The sequence below is a fragment of the Vulpes vulpes genome, chromosome 14 (assembly GCF_048418805.1).
Source record: "Vulpes vulpes isolate BD-2025 chromosome 14, VulVul3, whole genome shotgun sequence".
Taxonomy (NCBI): Eukaryota; Metazoa; Chordata; class Mammalia; order Carnivora; family Canidae; genus Vulpes; species Vulpes vulpes.
The window spans coordinates 51,179,123-51,194,657 of NC_132793.1; the positions used below are offsets into that span (position 1 = coordinate 51,179,123).

The following is a 15,535-nucleotide window of genomic DNA, read 5'->3' on the forward strand; positions in this document are numbered from 1 at the left end:
TAAGATCTATAAATCCTGAGACATAGTTCTTAATTTCAATATTTAAGAAATTAGTTATATACATGAGCTAAGCATGAAAAACAGATTTAGGGTATACGAACACTGAAAATCAGGATTCAATTACTTAAAGAAGAATGCAGAAATTTCCTAAGTATGGAAAAACTACAAATATACACATACATGAATTTATGTTCATTTATTATTCTTTTACTATAAAGTTCTATGTTAAAACATTCTTCTGGCAATACCATGAAACAATACTCAAGATAGTTTTGAGTCCTATCAAAACACTGACTTAAATGTGTCTAGATAATTACTTCATTTTCCACGAAATAGTTCTACTAAAATAAGTTCCCATTTATAGGCTTTCTTTTTCCATTACAAAAATACACTTATTCCAAAACAACATACATGAGATTGATCCAATTTATTAAGTATGTTACTGAAACGCTGGATAATTCATAGCCCTTTGGACCTGTCTTCAAAAGAAGATGCTCATTTAAAAATCAAGTACAAAACTACTAACAAAACTACTAACAAAACTACTAACAAAACAAAACTACTAAGTACATCATCTACTAACATAGGCGTCCAATTTTAAAACAAGCTTTTATTTGTGTAACAAGTTCATTTGATTTCTTTTTTTTCTTATTACCAAAATGCAACTTACTCCTCTGGGCCTTGATGTACAAACATGACTTCCTAATCACTCACAAGATTGCTTTGTAAGACTCATGGAAATTAAATTACTCTAGTTTTTATAAACACTATTCCCATCTGCAAATGGAAATTAAGCTCCTTACAATATTTTAGTATGTCATATATATATATATATATTATTTTTTTAGTATGTCATATATTTACGCTGGTTTTCAAACTGGATCATTTCAGTTCCTCTGTTCCTCTTTCTTTACTGTGTAACAGCTATCTTGGAAATGTTATTGCTGTGTAGGTGGTTGGGTAGTTACTGTAAATTCAACATTCTTTCATTATTTGAAATTTTTTATAGAATAAAGAAGAAAAAAATGGCAGCTGGAAATGTTCACAGGCCAGAGTTATAACTATGTTAATAACTTAAGATGATGGGCATCCCGGGTGGCTCAGCGGTTTAGCGCCGCCTTCAGCCCAGGGCGTGATCCGGAAGACGGAGGATCGAGTCCCACGTCGGGCTCCCTACAGGGAGCCTGCTTCTCCCTCTGCCTCTCCCTCATTCTCTCTCTGTGTCTCTCATGAATAAATAAAATTTTAAAAAATATATAAAAAAAATAACTGAAGATGAAATGCAAGTGATTTGTCTACCAAAAGTATGAATTCTTACTTCCAAACTACCGACATCAACCTTTAACGTAGTGCAGGAGCTGCATTAACTGCACCCTACATAATTTTACCTGGTATATAGTTAATGCTTCCTGCCATTGGTGCAGAAGAGAAACAGATCTTTACCAAAGGCCTTTCAGGAAGAAAACAGAGAAAAGGTTTCCTAGTATGTCGCATACTCTTAATATATTCTCAGCACCTTTGGAAGTATAGTTCCCTTGGCTCGAGAGTACTAGCAGAAAGGATTCCTGGATTATAAAAGATGACATTCAACCTTCCTTTGCATTCTGACAAATGTGTGGTTTTTGAATATTTCTTTCTAAGGGCCATAAGGTATACCAAAACTACATCCCCAAACTCATGAGATCATTAAATTTTGCAAGGGTGTTATTGACTCCTGTTCTCATTCCATAGGTTAAAAAGTGTTTTCCTAGTCTGTAATCACTAAAATAGTTTTGGCTTTTTCTTATTAATTTTTCCATAACACTTTTATATATAACGACTCCATTGGGGAAATTGTGTTATTGTCTTAAAATACTTGGGAGAAAGAGGGAAATGGAACTACTACACTTTCAGAGCAGTTTATGTCAAAGTGACAGTGAGACCAGTATAAATATATGTAGCTTCTTACGAATTAAAATGATACAGGGTTTTTTTTGACCATTCAGGTGAATGAAAATGAAAGACTATCAGCCTTAGTCAATTTTTAGATTCACAGCGGCATAGCACGACATATCAAGATCACGAGTGTACGAAGTAAAGAACGACCATTTCACAGTTCATCTGTGCACCACGACGCCCCGGCCCTGCCCAGCCAACACCTACACCAACACCAACACCTACACCTACACCAACACCAACACCAACACCTACACCTACACCTACACCAACACCAACACCAACCCAACCCAACCGGCATTTCAGGAAGTTGATACGAAGACTCTGGGACAGAAAACGACCCCCAAGGTGCATCCAAACCCCTCCTCAGCCGTAAATGGCAAAGAGAGTACAGAGCAGAACCTGCCCGGTGGCATGAGCTTCACGCTTCACAGTTCATCTCCTGACTATGCCTCGGGGGTCCCCTGCCCAGGCAGACTTGGCGATTGGATAAAAGGGAGCCATCCGGGAGGTTCTTGGACGGGACATGGGCTGGCGAGGGCACCGGGGTCAAGGGGGTCCACAGGGCCCTAGAGGTGGGACGGGACCCAGGGGGCACCTGGGATTGGGGTGGGCACCGGGGTCGAGGAGGACCACCGGGCCCAAGAGATGGGACAGGACCCAGGTGCACCTGGGGCTGGAGAGGGTGCCGCGGTCAAGGGGGACCACAGGGCCCGAGAGGTGGGAAGGAACCCAGGTGCACCTGGGGCTGGGGAGGGCACCTGGGGTTGGGGTGGGCGCCGGGTCGGGGTCGAGAGGAACTAAGGGCCCAAGACGTGGGATGGGACCCAGAGGCACCTGGGGCTGCGGGGGCACCTGGAACTGGGGGGGCACCTGGAGCTGGGGGGGTACCTGGAACTGGGGGAGCACGTGGGGCTGGGGGGGGGCACCTGGAGCTGGGGGGGCACCTGGGGCTGGGGGGGCACGTGGGGCTGGGGAAGGCACCTGGGGCTGGGGGGGCACCTGGAGCTGGGGGGGTACCTGGAGCTAGAGGGGCACCTGGGGCTGGGGGGGCACCTGGGGCTGGGGGGGCACCTGGAGCTGGGGGGGTACCTGGAGCTAGAGGGGCACCTGGGGCTGGGGGGGCACCTGGGGCTGGGGGGGCACCTGGGGTTGGGGTGGGCGCCGGGGTCGGGGTCGAGAAGAACTAAGGGCCCAAGACGTGGGATGGGACCCAGAGGCACCTGGGGCTGGGGGGGCACCTGGGGCTGGGGGGGGCACGTGGGGCTGGGGGGGCACATGGGGCTGGGGGGACACGTGGGGCTGGGGGGGTCACGTGGGGTTGGGGGGGCACCTGGGGCTGGGGGGGGCACGTGGGGCTGGGGGAGCACGTGGGGCTGGGGGGGCACCTGGAGCTGGAGGGGCACGTGGGACTGGGGGGCACGTGGGGCTGGGGGGGTACCTGGGGCTGGGGGGTACCTGGAACTGGGGGAGCACCTGGGGCTGGGGGGGCACCTGGAGCTGGGGGGGCACGTGCGGCTGGGGGGGCACGTGAGGGTGGGGGGGCACGTGGGGCTGGGGGAGGCACCTGGAGGGGGCACTGGGCAGGGCGCCAGGGGCCCGGGGGTGGGGGGGTGGCCGGAGGGGGTAGGAGGGCCGCGGCCGAGAAGGGGGCGCGGGCCCGCGGGGTGGAGCCGCCCGCCCGCCCCGCCCCCCGCGCGCAGCCCCCCGAGCCGGCGGCGGGGCGGGGCCGCTGTGCCCGCCTCAGCCCTGGGGCGCCGGCCGCGGCCCGTGAGCGCGAGGCCGGGACGGGGTGGGGTCGGGGGTCGGGGGTCGGGGGCCCGGGGGTGGCGCGGCGCTGCCCAAGCGCGGGGCGGGGACGGGGGCGGGGGCGGCCGAGGCGGAGGAAGAGCCCCGGGCGCCGCCGCGGCTCCGCGCAGCGTCCCGGCGCCCCCCTGCGGGCGGGGAGTGTTGCCCCCGCTCCCCGCCCCCGCTCCCGCCCCCGCCGGCCGCCCGCCCCCCCCCGGCGTCGCCCCGGGCAACAGCGCCAGCCGCCGGCGGCGCGGAGCTCACCTACCTAGGACCTGACAAGCAGGAGCCCCTCAGACCCGGGAGCCAGTCGCCACCCCGCGTCACGGGGGCCGCCGCAGCCAATGGGCGCCGCCGTCACGGGCGGCCGCGGCCAGTCAGGGCGCGCTCCGGTCCCCGGGCACCTCGAGGCCGCAGCCAATGGGCGCGCGCCGGGGGCGGGCGCTGCGGCGGCCCCCCCTCCTCCCCCACCTCCCAGGAGGCGGGGCGCGGCCGAGGCCCGGAGGGCGGGGCGGGGCGAGGCGGGGCGGGGCGGGGCGGGGCGGGGGGCCCGACGGCCTGGGCGCGCGCTGCCCTCCTGCAGCCCGGGAGCGGGCGGGAGCGGGCGGGAGCGGGCGGGAGCGGGCGGGAGCGGGCGGGAGCGGGCGGGAGCGGGCGGGAGCGGGCGGGAGGCGGACGGCGGCGTCACAGGAAACGTCGGGAGGCTCGGCCGGCCGCGACCGGGAAGTGGCCGGGCCGGGGGCGATAAGCGGGGCCGCCCGCGGGGGACGACCCGGAGGAGCGGCCGCCGGAAGGGGCCGCGGGGGCGGGGCGGAGCGGGGCGGGCCGTCCCGGGGCCGCCGCTCACACCCGGAATCCTCCGCCCTTCCCCGCGCGCGGGGCACGCGGGCGCTCTAGGCTCGGCTCGGCTCGGCCGACGCAGGGCGGCCCCCCCGGAGCTCCCGGGGCCTGCGGGGTCGGACCTGCGGCGGGGGCGCGCCCCGATCCCCCCGCCCGATGCCCGCCGGATCCCGCCCCGGCCCCCGCCCGATCCCGCCCCGCCCCCATCCCCACCCGGCCCCGGCGGCCGCCCCCGCCCTGACCTCCTCCAGCGCCCGGTGCGCGGCCCCCCCCGACCGCTGGCTCCTCCGGGGAGGGTGGCTGCAGGGGCGCCTTCGCCCCGAAGAACGTAGCGGGAAAGGAGTCCTGTGAGCCGGGCAGGCGGCCAGGTGACCCGCGGCCGCAGCACAGGTGCCTACACGCACCGTGCAGCCCACCTCTGAAGGCGCCGGATCCCGTCGGTCGGCGGAACCACATTCTTTGCCTGGAGCAAATTCACGTCAGCCTCCTCGCCACCCTCCCCCACCCCACCCAGAAACTCTTGGATTACGTGGAAGCCAAGGAAGAGTGGTGGGTTTTCTGTTTCCAGCAGCGCTGCTTGTTTGAGCATAGCCAACAGCCCTGCACAGACACGAACCTTGAATTGGGCTTTGCTTGTCTGCTGTTTCAAAGTCAAAAAAAAAAAAAAAAGGCAAAAATAATGCTGTTAAACAGAAAAAAAAGTTTTAAGTAAGGACCTTAACTGTTCCTCTTAAAGATCTGGGAAGAGATGTCCCTTTCTCAGTTTGCCTTAGAAAACCTATTGTTGAATATTCTTACTTCTTTGTATATACATCCTCTTTAAAAGTAGTTAGGTCGCTGTCAGCTAGTGTTTTGTCAGCTTTACATTCCAGGAATGTCTTTAAAGACTTGGGAGATACCAAGATATCACTCTGAAATAGGAACATCTAGAGCCGAAGCAGCACCCAGAAATGGATAAAGAAAATGTGAGATAGAGGAGATACCACTCGGCCAGAAAAAAGAATGGAATCTTGTCACTTGCAACTCTGAGGACGCACCTTGATACTGTGCTAACTGAAATAAGTCAGGCAGAGAAGGACAAATAGCCTATGATCTCACTTTATGTGGAATTTAAAAAAAAAAAAAAAAAGCTCATAGATGCAAAGAGCAGACTGATAGCTGGGAGTGAGACTGAAATGGATGAAGGGGGTCAGAAGAAACAAATTTCCAGTTATGAAATAAATATGCCATGCAGATGTCATGTACACCACGGTACTATACTTAATATTATAGTGCATCTTTGAAAGTTGCTAAGACAGTAAATCTTAAGAGTCCTCATCACAAGTTAAAAAGACTGTTGTAACTACGTCTGATTCCAGATATGAACTAGACACATGATGATCATTTTGCTATCTATACAAATATCAAGTCATTATGTTAAACATCTGAAGTCAATATAATATGTCAATTATACTGCCATAAAAAAGCAAGCAGAGATAACACCCACTTTCCACAGGAGACTAAGAATACAACTTCAGTGGGCAAATCACTCCCAACTTGACAAAATTACCTTCTGTTATAAAGATCTGAGAAGTTTGTTTTTCCTCTGGATAAAGCTAATTGGTTAACACAGATGGTCAACCCAATTACCAAATAAAATTAAGATGAATTATGTGTGCAAATGGTATTGTCAAGGCCTCGTACTTGAAAACTGGTTATCTTGAAAACTCATCCAATGGGTTGTATCTGCTTGGCTACATAAAGGTGAGCGATTTCTTTCTGTCTTTAGAGTCTCTCTCCTAATGGCCTGTAATGCACATCACATTCTGGTTTAATACTGTTTTATTCCTTTATTGCCTTTGTGGAGAGGATTTCTGGGTTGGGAGAAGATTTTGTTTTTAATTCTATTTCCCCATAAATACTTATGCCCCAAATATTGAGACTAGGAAGCTAAGGAAAGTCATTGTATTTTGGTTTTTAATGTGTTCTCAAAAATGATCTCAGATTGGATGATGCCTAATTGCTGAACTACTACATTTTAATAGAATCAGAAATGATAACAGTTAATGTTTGGTTATGTATTTTGTAGTGACTGCTAACTGCACAAACTAAGCATATGTGAATAAACCTCTTAAAAATTAACTTTCCGTGAATACTAAATATTATGATATATAGCATGTCGATATGAATGAAATCCGTGAAATGTTTGTGCATTAAATGGTTAGGTAAAGCCAAAATACAACTTTGGAGATTGCTTTGCCATGGCGTATCTTTTCCAAGACCGTGAGGATTTCTCTACCTTTATGCAAAGAGAAGCTAAATCTGCAAAGATTTGTTTGGTGAATTACTTATTGCAGAATAGTTTCTTTCTTTCTTCCCCCCCCCCCCCCCCCCCCCCCCCCCGCCAGAATAGTTTCAAATAAAAGGCTACTGGTAGGGACACCTGGGTGGCTCAGTGGTTTAGAGCCTGCCTTCAGCCCAGGGCGTGTGATCCTGGAGACCTGGGATCAAGTCCTGAGTCAGGCTCCCTGCATGGAGTCTGCATCTCCCTCTGCCTGTGTCTCTGAATCTCTCATTAATAAATTTTTTTTTTTAAGTCTACTGGTGAATTAGGACGTTTGATATGTATCATGTGTGTGATAAGGAACTCAAATCTCTGAAAATAGTAAGAATCCTTCTAGTTCAACCATCTTCTCCTGTGTTAACTATTCACTCAAAAAATTTAAAAACTGCTTGCCATATGCCAAGGATTGTGCTAAGAACTGCAATTTTGAATGAATGTACTTGGGAGTAAATGAATTTGGAAAAACCTATGCTGCATTTCTGAAGCTGAATAAAGCAATTACGGCAAATCCAGTTTAAATTTTCCATCTGTTTTAATTATCACTTTGTATTGCAACAAATTTAATAAACACCTGATTTCACCTGATTTCAAAAATACTGTGCAACTTTTCTTACCTCTTGTAAATGTAAGGAAAGTATGGAAGAATAAAAGAAAATAATTTCCTGTGTGCATGTTCCACAGGCTCTGTAAAATACTAGCCACCCACACGGGGCCTAGAGGGATATGTATCTTAGTTGAAGTTGTTAACATAGGATTTAAGAGGCTCTTCTATCTAGAGCCTTCTTCTATTTAGATCTATACCAGGTACTACTATGACTTAAAAGGCCCTAGTTCTGCCTCGCTATAGATTAAAATAAAAAACCTCTTTACTATATATTCCATTTTAACAAATACCAATTTTTCTCTGTTCTAATAACATTATTTACCTGGACAAATGAATACAATAACATGGATGTCAAAATTTCAGCAATTCTTAATTAAAAATTATTTTAGGGATGCCTGGGTGGCTCGGTCAGTTAAGCAACTGGCTCTTGACTTCAGCTCAGGTCATAATCTCAGGGTCCTGGGATGGAGCTCTGTGTGAGGCTCTACACTCAGTGGGGAGTCAGCTTGATAGTCTCTCTCTCCCTCTGCCCCTCCCTCCCCACTCTAAATAAATAAACTCTTAAAAAATAATTATTTTTTAATTTTTTAAAAAGATTTTATTTATTTATTCATGAGACACACAGAGAGAGGCAGAGACACAGGCAGAGGGAGACCAGCTCCCCTGCAGGGAGCCCGATGTGGGATTGATCCCTGGACCCAGGATCACCCTGAGATGAAGGCAGATGCTCAACCGGCTGAGCCACCTGGGCGTCCCTAAAAAATTATTTTTTAAAAGTTCTTCCCTTACCCTATCTCCCCACTACTTACCCCCTCCTCTCCATTTTCCTGTGTAATAGTTTCCCATTATTGGCTTCAAGAGAAATCTTGGCTGTGTGCCCTGTCAGTTCAATACTCACCTGTCAGTTCACCCCTTACTCTTTCCTTGATCTATAGTTCTCTTTTCTTCCTTTCTGCCCTCCTTTGCTTTATGACTCTGCCCTCTCTTAACCACAATTCATACTTAAGCACCAGCCCAAACCTCTTAAGATGGGAGATCGTGATGAGGCTTGCAACATGGAAATCATAACTGTCTTTATGTGCTGCAGTGTGTTTTTAGTGCATATATAAACTTCTTTGATTTTGAAAACTGTTCTCTTGAATAATACTGTCACTAGAGATCATATTTATGTGAGATTTCCTTTTGGATTTTTTTTTTTTTTTTTTTTTGGCTTTCCAAATTTCCAAATTGCTTTATGGCTTCCTTTATTTTACAAATGTAAGAAAAATAAGGGAGGAAAGAAGGTGAAGGAGAATTGGAGGAAAATTTCTATCTTCAAACTAGGTATTGAATCTATTGATGCCATCTCACAACCATCCCTCCCTAGCAAAAGGCTGGCTGGCCTCCTAGCACTCTAATATTGCTTCCCCTGCTTCCCTGACCTGCTCACCATTGAGAAATATGACTGTCAACATTTCCAGTCAAGCCATGCCCTCCCCAAAGTGCCTCTGGGTCCCTCAAGGCTTGTCCCTTTTTATGTCTCAGAATTTACCTGTCCTTTCCCTCATTCCCTGATTCCTAGTTCACTGGAACTTCAAAGATAACTGTCAAATGTGTACCCAGTGAGTGAGTTCTGGAGTAATGATGGATTAATACACTAGCTTCATCAGAATCACCTGAGAACCTTTTCAAAAATATATACTCCTAGATTAACCCTCCAGAGCTTCCAACTTGAAAAGTCTGGGAAGAGCTCAGAAAATCTGGACTGAGAACAATGAATCTAGTCAACATGGTGCATTGCATATAGGCGCTTAATTCTGCTCCTTCCCCAGAATCCTGGGCACAGCATAAATACAGATCCAGATCACCAGGAATGCAAGGCCCAGAGATCTCTGAAGGCATGAAGTGATAAGAAGGGCTGAAAACAACAGAACTGGTTGATAATCTATATCAGGAGTAAGCCTTCATATCACTTCCCAACTAAGCCACTGGGTAAGATACTGCCCTAACCTGATCCAAAGGCAATGAGATATACTCTGTGGTGAGGGTGAAGACTCGGAGACAGTTAGGGGCGTAGGGGTGAGGACACATCAGGGTGAAGGGAGTAAGGGAAAGTCTGCACACTGAACTATGAAATTCCTCTCCCACTTAGCTCCTATAATGGCACTTTCTAGATTTGTATCCAGCAGAGAAGAGATCTGGATGGCTTTTTAATGAAACTGACTTGCCTAAGGAAAAATACTTTTATGTATCTTTGGGTGGGGGGGGCGGTGGATTCATCTGCCTAATCACATCAAAACGAGGGCTGCCAATCCTCAAGTTCCAGCCAGGCAGGCAGCTCCTCTCCACTCTTACCCATGAACAGACATCTGAGGATCACCACACTTCTGAGGAAACCCCCAGTCATGAAAACTAGACAAGACAAAATTTGCAGAGGTAGGGAGAGGGAGCTGAATGTAACCACAACAGAAAACAAAAAGAAACCTGAGAACTATTAGTGATATCCTTAAACAAAGAAAAGATCCATGATGAAAACAGGATGCTATTTTTTAAAAGAGATTTTCAAAGGAAAAAAAATGATCTTTTGGAAATTACAAAATAAGAAATGTTAAAGTTCAAAAGAAGATGATAAACTGAAGTCTTGAAGTCTCAGAACAAGAAAAAAAAAGACAATTTTTAAAAAATGAGAGAAAAGAAAACCTAGGATCAATCCAGGCATGTCCAGTGTTTTCACCATAAGCATCTTTGCTGTAGTCATCATCGCTGCAAGCATTTTCTCACCTAACAGATTAGCTGTGAGGCAATTTTGCCATAAAAGATAAAATAACTGGCTGACAGTTTGGTTTCAATTCTCCAATGACAAAGTTCCCATTTCTATGTTATATAAATCTTAGCTAGCCCTCATAATGGTCTATACAGTAGACGTGGTGGTCTTAAAACAGTGGATGATAACAACTGCATTTACCAACTTGATAGAAAATAATGGTGATAAAATTTATTGGAAAGTGTGAAATAATAGAGTGTGAAGCCAGATTACACACTGTCCCAGAAAATGGTTACACATCAGTTACAACGATAACAAAGCTCAGTTAGAAACGCATTACAGCATTAGCATCTCGTCCACAGTTCTCGCTGAACTTTAGAGCATCTATGAGGAACACGTGACTCTACGTGAAGAACAAACAACAGTGTAGACGGCTTTCACAATGCAATACAAAGCTCAGGTAAAAATATTGCATCTCAGAATTTGGAAGACTGATGCCTCGCTTAATGAATGAAGAAATTAATTATTAATTTTATTAATTTTTTTCACGTTTTGTTAGAACCTTTTTATTTTTCTTTATTTTATCTTTTATGATAAAACTGCTTTAGGGCCAATTAGTTATGCAGTGAAAGAGTCTGCGGCAAAGATGCTTGCAGCAAAGATGTTTATGGCAAACTACCTAGAACCCTATCCAGGAGGTGAACATCCAACCTCTTAGGGGTTCCAAAAAAAGAGGAGGTGGGTGGGGGAGGGGCAGAGTTATGGAAGAAAGACATTTTTTCCCAGAAGTGAAAGAAGTGTTTTTCCAGATTGAAATCCATCTACAGGATCCCTGGGTGGCTCAGCGGTTTAGCGCCTGCCTTTGGTCCAGGGTGTGATGCTGCAGTCTGGTGATCAAGTCCCACATCGGGCTCCCCGCAGGGAGCCTGCTTCTCCCTCTGCCTGTGTCTCTGCCTCTCTCTCTCTCTATGTCTCTCATGAATAAATAAATAAAATCTTTACAAAAAAAAAAGAAAGAAAAGAAAACCATCTAGCGAGTGCTTTGCAAAATGAATTAAAAAGGCTCACAGAAAGACGTTTATCCCTGAAATGTCAGAAAGCAGAGATAAAGAGAATCCCCTCAAAACTTCAGACAGAATAACAGACTGCAGATGGAGGATTAGGCATGATAACAGAGAAGGGAATTGGGCTTTTCCATAATGATACTGTAAACCTGAAGAAAATAGAGAAATATCTTTAAACTCCAAAGGGAGAATGTTTACCATCTAGAATTGCCTACAAATCCAATCAATCAACCAAGTGTAAGACAAAATAAAGGTGTTCTCAGACGTGCAAGACTACAAAAAGCTTTATTCCTATGGAGCCTTTTCTCGGGGAGGTACTTGAAGATATTTTCCACCAAAAAGGAGAATTTAAAAAAAGATGAAGACATGGATCAAAACTGGAGAAAGGAAAAGGGAATACCCAGGATGATGGTGAAAGAAATTTCTAGGATTACAACTGTATGATAGGCCTAACTAAAGAGGAACTAGTACAGACTGAGGTAGGAGAAGGAATGTCTCCAGAACTGGTATCTCTAAGAAAAAACAACAACAACAAAAATGGGATCAATAAATTCTCAGTATATTTGACTACATAGAGAGATGTATTAGCATTATAACAGTTTGGAGATGACAAAACAGCAGGCATATAAGAAATGAAGCAAATGGAAAATGATTGCGATTATTACCTATGGTAAAAAATATTAAGAAACTTTACATTTTAAAAATGTAATCATAGCATGCATGTGACTCAGCCTTAAAAAAAAATTACATATGGGCACCTGGGTGGCTCAGTCAGTTAAGCCCAGAGTCCTGGGATCGAGTCCCACAGCAGGACCCCCACTCAGCAGGGAGTCAGGTTCTCCCTCTCCCTCTACCCCTTCTTCCCTGCTCGTGCTCTCTCTCATGCTCTCTCAAATAAATAAAATCTTTTTAAAAAATCATACAATCTTCCTAATCTAAGATCTGAGTATTGTTTAGCCCCAAATTACAATATTGTAGATACTACAATATTTTAAGAATAGGGTGAGGGAGGCTATTGAGTGGAAGTAGATATAAGACAGCTAAATCTACTTCTTTTACAGTAGGAAGCCAGCAGAGAATTCCTAATACTGAAGAATGAAAAAAAAAAGGGTGCTATGAGTATGCTTCATGGTAGGAGAGATAAACACCAGTGCTGAGAGAAGAGTCCAATGACAGAGTTGGTGATGGGAACTGAAAAGTAACAGTGGTTAGAGCTGGGGGGATCCTTAATGTTATAAATCTTAAGATATCATTTCACTTGTATTGCTCTGATGATAAGTTTTAAAGATAAATAAATAATTAAAAAGATCTGCAGGCGAGTCTGTTGTACAGAGAGATTTGAGAACTACTGGGTTAAAGAACAGGACAAGAAGCATCTGTCCCCGTCATTGCAGATAGCATACACATTTAAAAGGCTAATACCAGACATAATTATGCCCCTTCCTTGCTTTCTAACTCTGATGGTCATTCACGCAATGAGTTTTTTTGAGCACCTGTTATGTGCCAAGCACCGTGAGGGGTTCTGAGGATATGACAGGGAACTGCAGGCTCAGGGCTCCTCCACTGGAGGAGATAAGCAGTAAGCCAGAAAATGGATAAACAGACCATCTACAGATTGTGATGAATGCAAGGAAGGAAATGAATAAAATGGCGTGAGAGAATAAAGAGAATGGGAAAGAATCAAAAAGGCCAAGATTCAGGTCTTAGCTTCATAGTCAGAGTCTGAACTTCAGGAATCCCCCCTCGTAACCTTTCTCAGCCTCCTTTTTGAGTCTACTAATCACAAATGATAATTCTGACCTCACTGGCCTTCTGAGGATTCATTAAGATGGAATAAATGAGTGAATTTTCAATGTTTAAATTCCTACTCATACATAAGATTTTCTCCTTAGAGGAGCCCTTGTCAGTTCTTAGCTGGTTTCTAGGCCTGCTTCCTTCGGGCTCTCTGGTGTACACTGTGAGCATAGTCAACCATCTAACCATCATTTTCATTTTGTTGTTCTCACATTGAGATATTCTGGCTCAGAAGTAAACCAAGTTTCTGAACTGGGCTTCAGGACCCTTTACAAATCTACAAGCAATTTAACTATCTAGGCTTTCTTCTGCCTCGCTGTTCCCTCCCCCCTCTTCCCCTCCAGCAATGGAATACATCCTGTCTCTGCGGGTAGTTTAATTTATTCTTAATTTACATATGGTAAAATTCATTCTTTTTGGTGTACAGTGCTGAGTTTTGACTACTGCGTAGCCACGTGACCAGCACCACCATGAACAGTTCCAAACCTGCACGCCCGACCCAGGCGCATACACGCACATGAACACACACACACACACACACACCCACACAGGATCTCCTTAGTTACCCCCTTGTCGGCAGCCCTCCTCCCGCACAGTATTGATCATTTCTTCAGTTCTATAGTTTCTCCATTTCAAAAATGTTATACATATGATCACATGATATGTAGCCTCTTGATTCTGACTTCCTCCATTTAACATAATGCCTTTGAGATGCATCTACTGTTATTGTGTGTATTAGCAGTTTCCTCCATTTTATTGCACTGTAGCATTTCATTATTTACCCATTTCCCAGTCGAGGGACATTTTTATTCCAGTTTTTGGCAATTAGGAATAAAGTTACTATAAACATTCGCATACAGATTTTATTGTGTGAACACATATTTGCATTTTACTTGAACAAATACACCTAGGAGTGAGATTGCTAGGCCCCATGGTAAGTGTATATTAAACTTGATAAGAAACTGCCAAACTTTTCCCACTGTGGCTGCACCATTTCACATTCCCACCCATAATGCAGGACAGTTCCAGTTCTCCTCATTGTCCCCTACACTTGGTATTGTGAGGTGTTTTTTTCAGATGCATGTCAGGGGAGTAATGGGTTTGTTTGTTTTCTCATTGATAAGTGTCCAGCAGCACTTAATTTACATTTGCCTCATGACTGATAGTGTCGAGCACCTTTTCATTTGCTTATTTCCAATCCACTATCTTTGATAAAGTATCCGATCAAAGCTTTTGCCCATTTTAAAAACCAGGGGATTTTTTTGAACAGGAAAAACAAGGATGAAGGATTCCTATGACCTGATTTTAAGACTTATTATAAAGCTACAGTAATCAAGAGAATGGGGTATTGGTGAAACAGACACACTGATCAATTGGACAGAATAAAGAACCCAGAAATATACTTATATAAGTAAGGTCAACTGATTATTGGCAAAGGTGCAAAGGCAATTCAATGGAAAAAGAAGGGTGTTTTCAACAAACAGTGCTGGAACAATTGGACATTGACATGGAAATATTTTCTGTGGCTTGTCTTTGACCCATATTTCACCTTCCAAGCAAAAACTAATTTAAAATGGATCTTAGACCTAAATATAAAATTTAAAACAAAGCTTTTAAAAGAAAATTTAAAAAATCTTTATGACTCTTAGTTAAGGAAAGAGCTCTCAGATACAACACCAAAAGCATAATATATAAAAGAAAAAATTGGTAAATTAGACTTGACCAAGATTAGAAAATTTTGCCCTGTGAAAGATACTAGCAAAAGAATGAAAGACAAGTCAATGAAATATGATAGACATCCCAGAAATAAGCCAACACCTATCTGGTCAGTTAATCCTCAACAAAGTAAGCAAGAAGATACACTGCAGGAAAGATAGTCTCTTCAACAAATGGTGTGGAGAAAACCGGACAGCCACATGCAAAAGAATAAAACTGGACCACTTTCTTACACTACACACAAAAATAAACCCAAAATGGATTAAAGACCTAAATGAGAGACCTGAAACCATAAAACCACTAAAAGAAAACATAGGCAGAAAAAAAAAAAAAAAAAAAGAAAACATAGGCAGTAATCTCCTGGACATCACTCTTAGCAAAATATTTATGACTATGCATCCTTAGGCAAAAGAAACAAAAGCAAAAATAAATTATTGGGACTACACCAAAATAAAAAGTTTAGCATAGCAAAGGAAATTATCAACAAAACAAAAAAGCAACCCAGTGAATGGGAGAAGAAATTTGTAAATCATATATCCAATTAGGGCTAATATACAAAATATAAAAATCTCCTATGACCAAACACTAATAAAACAATCAGAAACCAAGAAACAGACTCTTAACACTGGAGAACAATCTGATGGTTACCAGAGGGGAGGAGGTAAGGGGATGGCTGAAATAGGTGAAGGGGATTAAAGAGCACACTTACCATGATGAGCATTGAGCAA

General features: G+C 45.2%; 1 protein-coding gene across 11 annotated transcripts in view; it reads right to left on the bottom strand.

The window, feature by feature from the left end:
* Nucleotides 1–5,181, bottom strand: part of FER (FER tyrosine kinase) — a 434,834-nt gene extending 429,653 nt beyond the window's left edge. For 2 of the 11 annotated variants that reach the window (XM_072736633.1, XM_072736628.1), the window contains exon 1: nt 3,992–4,047. The gene's annotated coding sequence lies outside the window, so the exon portion shown is untranslated. Of the gene's footprint in view, nt 1–3,991; nt 4,100–4,805 lie in introns of those variants that run through there. The other 9 variants (XR_011997006.1, XM_025992805.2, XM_072736632.1 and 6 more) reach the window with 9 other exon arrangements.
* Between the last annotated feature and the right edge of the window lie 10,354 nt (nt 5,182–15,535).